We start from the raw sequence: 8,886 nt of genomic DNA, 5'->3' as shown, positions 1-8,886 counted from the left end.
AGGTCAGGGTGGAGATGGAAATGTGGGGAGAGGGCTGTGAATAAACACAATTCTGAAACATCTAACTCCTCAGGAGGCAGATGGAGAGACAGAAGAAGAGGGCAGCCATGGGAGAAGGGAAAATGTGCTTGAAAGAGAAAAATTATTTTTTGCCTTTTCCTTTACCCTTCAGTGTCAGGGAAAATAAGAGTTTTCCATATGAAAGCCCTCTGGTTGGAATGAAAGAGGAGGAAAAAAAGACATGATGATCCCCAAAATAACAAATACTCATTAATACAGGAATAACCAGAAATCAGGTGAAACAAAAGGCAAAAGAGGGAATCTTAGATGAAATCTTCTGAGGGAGACAGAAAAGGAGGTGAGTGGGAGATTCTGGTAAAGTTTCCTCCACCAAGCTGTGGCCTCAACAAAGGGGTAAAACAAAACAAGCAACAAAACAAAAAGAAACAGACAAAAAAAAAACACAAAGGCAAAATTTTCCACTTCTTTTGTAGAATGGAAGTGGCTGGTGAGAAAGGAAAGGTAAAATGTGATTAGGAAAAGTCCAGGCTGACCTTCATAGAACTCTCTGTAGGGACTTATGTTTAATTGAGGAATTATTTTAATTTCAAATTATCTTGCACTGGATTAAGACAAACTCAAGATTAAGTAGAGAGAACTGGGAGACAGGCTATTCAACAAAATCCCTGAAGACAGAGAAGAGCTCAGTTTTGCTAATCAAGACTACTCACAACCTCAACTGAAGCTTACTTTTCTCCAAACCTAAGTAATAAGGTCTGAGGCTATTAGAAATAGAACCGTAAAACCACAGTGTGGAAAGGGAGTAAAGGGAAGTCCATTCCGAGTCCATCAGATCAAATAGCAGATCCTGGCTCAGTCACTCAATCAGCCCCTTTGCATGAACAATATACAAATTAAACAAAAAACAGTACATAAGCCTGTGGTCTATGTAGCTAAATTGTAGTAAATGTATTAGGGAAAAAGTAACAGGCAGGGGACAAAAGAAAAAAATTACTGCAGGAAAAATACAGATTTAAAATTTTTTAGAAGTCAACTTGACCCAAGAAATAGAAGAAGCTTCTCTGTGAAAGCATCTCATTATTTAAGGATTTACAAAAAATAGGAATTAAAAAACCCCTCAAAGATAAGAACAGAAAAATCAGACTGAGAATGAAAAAGTAAAAGGTTGCATGGAACTGGAAACAAATTGAAGACAATTAAAATTAGAGAACTAATAAAAAATTACAAACAGAATAGATATAGCTGAAGGTTTATTGTCAAAAGACTTAAAGTAATTAAAGGTAGAAGAAAAATATATGAAGATTAGAACAATTAAGGAGAGTTTAATAGAGACTTAGAAGAGCTAAAGATGGTCCAACAAAAGGATAAATGATGTCCCTGGTGCAGAGAATTCAAGTTTTAGGAAAAAGTGAAACATTAGGAGATTTATGGACTCTAAACGAATAACCCCTTATAATGGTTAAATTTTATTTTAACATGTATCTTCTTTCCTGCCATTTGATTGCTGTTACATTTAACTTAAAACATAACAAAATAAGATCCCCCAAAACATGTTTATAATTGATATTTTAGGCTAACCTGTGTTTTTTCTCAAAATGTTAGAATTTGAGCTTAGCTTGTTAATTACTGAGGGAAGAAATGTTAAATGATCAGCTAATATTTAGTGACTATTTTCTGGAATCAAACTGGAGACACATGGTCTGACAAATGTGTTTACTTTTTAAAAACTGTTCTTGGTGGTCTTTTAAGCGTTGTTAACAAAGCTTTTTATCTAGAAGTTGAGAAACCATGGGATTTGGAAATGCAAAGACAGGTAAATTATTACAGACCCACTCATTCAAAAATCGTTTGCTTGATGCTTACTACATACAAGAGTCTGCATCAGAATCTCTTCCACTAGGTATCTTATAATTCAATATAGGAGGCAAATCAGCAGAGGTAGCTACATTGCTGTGTGATTGGGTAGCATGGTGTGCTATGAAAGCATGGGTATCAAGGACCAAGGTATGCTTGGGAGGCTCTTTCCGTTATGCCATATAGACTCTTTTTAAAACTGGTTTTAAGAAGGTATCTACTTGGTTGGAATTTAACTGAGCGATTGACTTTTTAGAACCTTCTGTATACAGTATACAAAAAGTATCAGAATTCAACTTGTTTTACAAATAATCTTTAATTTCAATTTCTCTATATGTAAGGCAAGCCTTTCTTCTCCTTCATCCCAAGGCAGCATATTGTTGAATATAATGCAGTTATGGGGAAATTACTGAAGACCATCCTTACTAATCCCTGAGAATGAATTCCTCCTTCCTCAGTGCTCCTACAGCAAATGGTTGATTCTCCTGTAGCACTTAGAGATTGAACTTAATTATTTATGTACAGACTTTGACCCATCCTTCCAATACCTTAGTCTTCCAAAGACTGAGTAAAATTTTGTAAAATTTCGAGAAAAGGAAGGTACCATGTTACCATGTTTAATTTGATATCGCCTAGTAGAGTGCTGGGTACATAGTTAGCTCTTGACAAATATTTGTTAAGTTGACTATTGGAAGATTGAATGAACATGTAACAGCGTGTTAAAACAAGTTTCAGCTGAGGCAGACACCAAAGTGAATGTAAGTCGTATGACTGTGAAGGAATCTTCAAAGTCGATTATTGAAGAACTATGTTTGTGATGCTTAAATCCCTTTCTCAGTCTGAAAATATAAAAGAGCAGAATGAGAGGGTGGATCTCACTACACTACTACCAACAGCAGGGCAAAAAGACAGGCAGCCTATCCTAGATGATCGTTCCACACTTGAGCACTGATGGGGAAAGTGGCCAGTGGAGGCACAGCACAGCTCATCTCAGGGGAGATGTGGTCAGAAGAACCCACAGAAAGGCCCAAGGAATCCAAAGCAGAGCTTATGGTAGAGAGAGTAAATTTTTGACACATATGGGGCCAAAGAGACCAGAGTTAATCCCAGGACCACTCATTCGCTAATTAAAACTTTTTCCATCTGGTTTTCTTGCCTTTCCTCCATCTCCTTGATTGGGTGGAAACCAATGCTAGAGAATCAGGAGGAGGTGAGAGGAGAAGACAACCACATCATCCCCATCTCCCATATCAGACACTCTGCCAATGCAAGCCTTAGGCAGCCAGGAGGTTGTCCTACATTTCCATGAACATTAAAGCGTCAGTTAATACCTTCGACTGAACAGATTACATTTCTGTGATACATCCAAGTGACTGGAGAATTATTTTATATGCAAAGTGAAAAGAAAATCCGGAGTGATTTCTGGTGAGATTTTATCTTGTGACAGGGGACATGCTTCTCCCATGGAAATGGAAGACCAAAAGAGTTGCATTTTCGTGATGCCTCTAATTGTTCTTGTTCAAGGTAATATAATGATTGACACGTGTCTCTTAGTACGTCTTTTGTCTTTCAAATCTGGGAAGGGTCTCAGTGAATAGACTGTGTGGATCTGATCTTGTTTCTGTTGAGAAGGAAAATTATAACTTGTGTTCAGTTGTGTTGCTTTGAGAGTGTCGGAAACCCAGTGGGATATCTGGGTGATTATATTTGGTAATAGGAGGCCAACTCCCCTTCATGCAGGACGGGGGAAGGAGGCAGAGACTACTACGCATCTAGTGTCTATCCCTTAGAGCTCTCTGAGCCCTGGACAGACTCCACAGCAAACACTCCATCTAAGATTTGGAGCACAGCTTCAGCAATACTTTTGAAATTAAGATTAAAGACTAGGTGTGTGGGGTGCTGGCCAATCAAGTTTTCCCTCAGGCCATTTTTTGCATCTTTAATTTGTAGACAAACTGCCTGCTCCAAAATTGAAATAGCAAAATTTCTGTGGAAAAGGCATGTACGTGCGAGCCCATGGGAAAGCAGAGCATGTGTTGCCCCCAGGGAATGCCAGCGGTGTTATCTTGGTGATTTTGTCTCATGCCAACTTCTTTTGACTTTGATCTTTTGGAATTAGAAATATGATTTTGGCAGCACCAAGATCATATCCATTTCATGGGAGGAGATTTTCAGAAACCAGGTTAAAAAGACTCATGTATAAAACTAAAATGACAACATAATAATTCAATTACTAAGAGAGAAAAGGCCAGGCGCGGTGACTCACGCCTGTAATCCCAGCACTTTGGGAGGCTGAAGCAGGCAGATCACTTGAGGTCAGGAGTTCAAGACCAGCCTGGCCGACATGGCGAAACCCCATCTCTACTAAAAATACAAAAGTTATCTTGGCATTGTGGTGCTTGCCTGTAATCCCAGCTACTTGGGTGGCTGAGTTAGGGGAATCGTTTGAGCCTGGAAGAGGCAAAGATTATAGTCAGCTGAGATCATGCCACTGCACTCCAGCCTGGATGGCAGAGTGAGACGCCATCTCAAGAAGAAAAAAAAAAAAGAGAGAGAAGAGAAAAAGAATCTCATGAAGGATGGAATACTTGTTCCGACATCAATGCTCTTTTCTTCTTGCGGTCAAGCAACCTGGGCAATAAAATGTCAAGCCAGAATTGCTCTGTATGAAAGCCTCAACATGAAGGAATACTGACTGTGGGCTCCTGCAGCCCAGCAGTGCTTCAACAGAATGGTGGTTGTGAGGGTTTTCCTTTTTATGTGCTAGCTGCACAGTTTTATGCAGTCTTATCTATGTCTGATAGATCATAAAAGCAGAGGTTTAAAAAATGAAAAGAATATACAGTATCTCAAATTGTAAAAGATACTGCTTAGGTATTTTTTTAAAAGTAAGGGCGTATATTAACTTAGCAACACCAGTTATCTCTACTGATATAACTGTTACCTTGAGATATAACTGTTACCTTCTTTATAATTTTTGATAGAGTATTTAAAATTATTGGATGTGTGTTTTGTTACCTAGTTGAGATCTGTTCAGTTCATTTGTTTCTATTTATAAGTCCTTTTGAAAAGTTTTGAGGAAAGAAAGGGAATTTTATGTACGTTTATGTAAACATACATAAACATACAAAAAACATAAATAAATGTACATACATATATACATAATGTACCTAAACTTTACAGAACTCCCCCAAATGTGTAGAAGATTCAATGGGAATATGAAGAAAGGAAAAGAATGTATGAAAGCTTTAGGCTATCCCTCATTGCATATCAATAGTATGCTAATTTTAGTTCCATGTTTACCCAAATCATTTTTTAAAATTCATTAAATTTCTTGTTAAAGGCTCACACTAGGTCCCAAATCATGAAACTATAATTAAATGAAATAAAATAATGGAATACAATGTAGCATTGTAACATCCCATAAAATGTCAAGGTTTTTATTTTCAGCTGTTGCAAATTTCCTTAATATCTCAGCTCTAAGGGTAGAAGTGGAATTCACAAATGAAAACAAATGAAGCCTCCTGACTGGCAGCCAACCTCTTTGCCTGGTGTGCTTTCCATTTCTTCCTGGCTTATAGAACACCAATTTATGTACACTGTTTTCCTTCAAATAGCACAGCTCCAAACCTGCAGCTCTAAAAGTGGAAAGCACAAACAAAAGCTAGGAAAGAGATTCTTCCAAGTAGCCTTTGTGTTGGGTTGTGCTCCTGCCTCCTAGTTAACCTGTCACTCAGAGGTTGAAATGTTAAGTGTTTCTGAGCCCTGTGGGGGGCCCTGCTTCTTTGTATCTCAGGTTATTGCAGAAAGCAGACCCCGACCTGCTGTGACTACCCTGGGCTGAGACAAGCAGGAGTGCCTGAAACTAACTCCAAATACAAGGAGTCTGGCCGTTTGGAGAAACTTTTTCCTCCGTAACTCAGCTTTCTCCACAGTGACCTTGGTTCTGAGCAACCAGAGCGGGACTAGTCCAGAGCAAAGAAAGGGGTGGGAGGAACAAAGGATGTAAGGGTGACAGGGAGAAGAGAGGAGAAAGAAAAAGCGGGGACTTATAGGTAGTTTATCTCAGCCCTGGCTCTCTTTTGTTAAGCAATGATGCTTTCAATTATTTTGATTTTGGGGGACTGACAACCATCTTACATGAGCCAAAGATATGAATGCTAGCCACAGATACAGATTTTGCTCTTGAAAACAAGACTTCAATGACCTTTCAACAAAAATAGCCTAGCACATTGAATGACAAACATGATGGCATTAAATTGCATGATAATTTGAAATAAGTGACAAATGATTCATACAAGTGACTATAATTTCTGTTAATGTTATAATACCATAGTATTTTTATCCTACGTCTTTTTACTTTGTGGCTTCTCTAACCTCTGTTACCATTATTAATATTCAGAGTCTCCCCTGAATACTCTGTGCCATTTAATTGTCTTGTGTGCATGCACACACGCGCCCACTCCACACCACATACCGCACACCACACACAAGTATTCTTGGCCTCTACTTTGAATCCCACCACATTTCAGGGCATCATCCTTTATCCATGCATCCATAGCCTGTACTGGCTATTCTGGTCCCTCTGATGGCCTCTGCTCCAGTGTTGGGAACCCTGGAGATGGCCAGTGGTTTGGGGGGTCAGAAACACAGGTCATGAGACTGTGAACTCCCTGGCTGTAAAAGCATGATCACCTTACTTTAAGAATGGGGAGGGAGGACTTATGTAAACTGGTGGCACAGAAAAGGCACAGTTGAGGAGGACAGGCAGGAAGATGGCCATTCAAGTCAGGAAAACAGAATGCACAATGACCAGTGGATGTAAGCATTTGTCCTGTTAGGATGGTGCCATGGGCTAAACTGGGTCTGCCTCCTTCCTCCCAAAAGCTATATTGGAGCTCTAACTCCCATTACATCAGAATGGGACCTGATATGGATTGGATTTGTGACCCTACCCAAATCTCATGTTGAATTGTAATCCTCAGTGTTAGATTTGGGGCCTGGTGTGAGGTGACTGGATCATAGGGGCAGATTCTCCCCTTGTTCTCGTGATAGTGAGTGAGTTCTCACGAGATCTGGTTGTTTAAAAGTGTGTCGCACCCCCTCCCCTTCCTCTCTTCCCCCTGCTCCAGCCATGTAAGACATGCCTGCTTCCCTTTTCCCTTCTTCCATGATTAAAAACTTCCTGAGGCCTCCCCAGCCATGCTCCCTCCACAGCCTGTGGAACTGTGAGCCAATGAAACCTCTTTTCTTTATAAATTACCCAGTTTCAGGTATTTCTTTATAGCAGTGCAAGAATGGGCTAAGAAAAGATGTTATTTAGACATAGGTTCTGATATAGTTTGGATCTATGTTCCTGGCCAAGTCTATGTCAGGATGTAATCCTTGGTGTTGGGGGTGGGGCCCTGTGGGAGGTGATTGGATCACGTAGGCAGTTTCTCATGAATGATTTAGCACCATCCCTTTGCTGTTCTCACAAGATCTTGTCTTTTAAAAGTGTGCAGCACCGCCCCCACCCCTTCCTCCCACTCTGGCCATGTGAAGTGCTTGCTTCCCCCTTTGCCTTCCGCCATGATTGTAAGTTTTTCTGAAGCCTGCCCAGAAGCCAGGAAGAAGCCAATATGCTTCCTGTACAGTCTGTGGAACCATGAGTCAGTTAAACCTCTTGTCTTTATAAATTACTCAGTCTCAGGTATTTCTTTATAGCAAAGTGAGAACTGACTAATACAGGTTCTTACAGAGGTAATTATTAGGATGGGCCCTAATCCAGTGTGACTGATGTCCTTATAAAAAGGAAAAATTTGGACACAGAGACAAATAAGTGTAATGGAAAAACGTTGTAAAGAGACACAGGGAGAATATAATTTGAAGATAGAGACAGAGATTGGAATTATGTTACCACAGACCAAGGAACATCTGGAGCTACCAGAAGCAAGAGGAGACAAGAAAGTACCTTCAGAGGGAGCATGTCCCTGCTGACACTTCAATTTCAGACTTCAGGACTCCAGGACTGTGGGACAATACATGTCGGTTGCTTTAATCTGTCCGGCTTGATGTACTGCAGCCCTGGAAAACGAATACAGATGGCTACAGGTAGTTTTCTGATACTGGAGGACAAGAAATGCAGGATCAAAGTCATGAATACCTTGAATACCATGCTAAGGAAATTATATTTTATTCTCCAGGCAAAAACTGGATGGAGAAAAAGCTAAAGCAAAATTGATCTGTCAAAGGTATTAAAGAGAGGAATAGCATAATTGGAAGTGTCCAGAGAGTGCTGGGCATGGTGGCTCATGCCTGTAATCCCAGCACTTTGGGAGGTCGAGGGGGGTGGGTCATCTGAGGTCGGGAGTTCGAGATCAGCCTGACCAACATGGAGAGATCCTGTCTTGACTAAAAATACAAAACTAGCTGGGCATGGTGCTGCGCACCTGTAATCCCAGCTACTAGGGAGGCTGAGGCAGGAGAATTGCTTGAACCTGGGAGCCGAGATTGTGCCATTGTACTCCAGCCTGGGCAACAAGAGCAAAACTCTGTCTCAGAAAAAAAAAAAAAAAAAAAAAAAAAAAGAAATGTCCAGAGAAGTATATCTAGAGATGCTCTGGAAACAATAAGCTTCTATAAAATCAAAGTTATCATTAGTACAGACATTCTGGATTCTGGAAACAGAGGGTGAGCTAGAAAAGGTTTATAATTGTGTAATGGAGCCTAGTTAAGAAGCTTTTGTAGTAATTCAGCCAGTGAGGAAGTGGCTTTGTACTAAGGCATTGTCCCTTAGGGTGAATAGAAAAATGCAGTTTTCAGAGACTTTAGATAGGATGATCTAGAGAATTTTGAGACTGATGGATGCTTGGTTTTGAAAGAGATCTGAGTTGAAAATGCCTCAGTGATTCAAAACTTTTGGTTACAAGAAAGTAATTAGCCAGAAAATGGTTAAAGAAGAAAGAGTGTGTTTGGAGAGAAGAGGACGATTTCTGTCTTGATTGCGTTTCAGTTTGAGGTGCCTTTAGA

The sequence above is a fragment of the Trachypithecus francoisi genome, unplaced genomic scaffold (assembly GCF_009764315.1).
Source record: "Trachypithecus francoisi isolate TF-2019V2 unplaced genomic scaffold, Tfra_2.0 Contig01461, whole genome shotgun sequence".
Taxonomy (NCBI): domain Eukaryota; kingdom Metazoa; phylum Chordata; class Mammalia; order Primates; family Cercopithecidae; genus Trachypithecus; species Trachypithecus francoisi.
The sequence above is the reverse complement of the archived record's forward strand: the minus strand, read 5'-3'. Positions refer to the sequence as shown.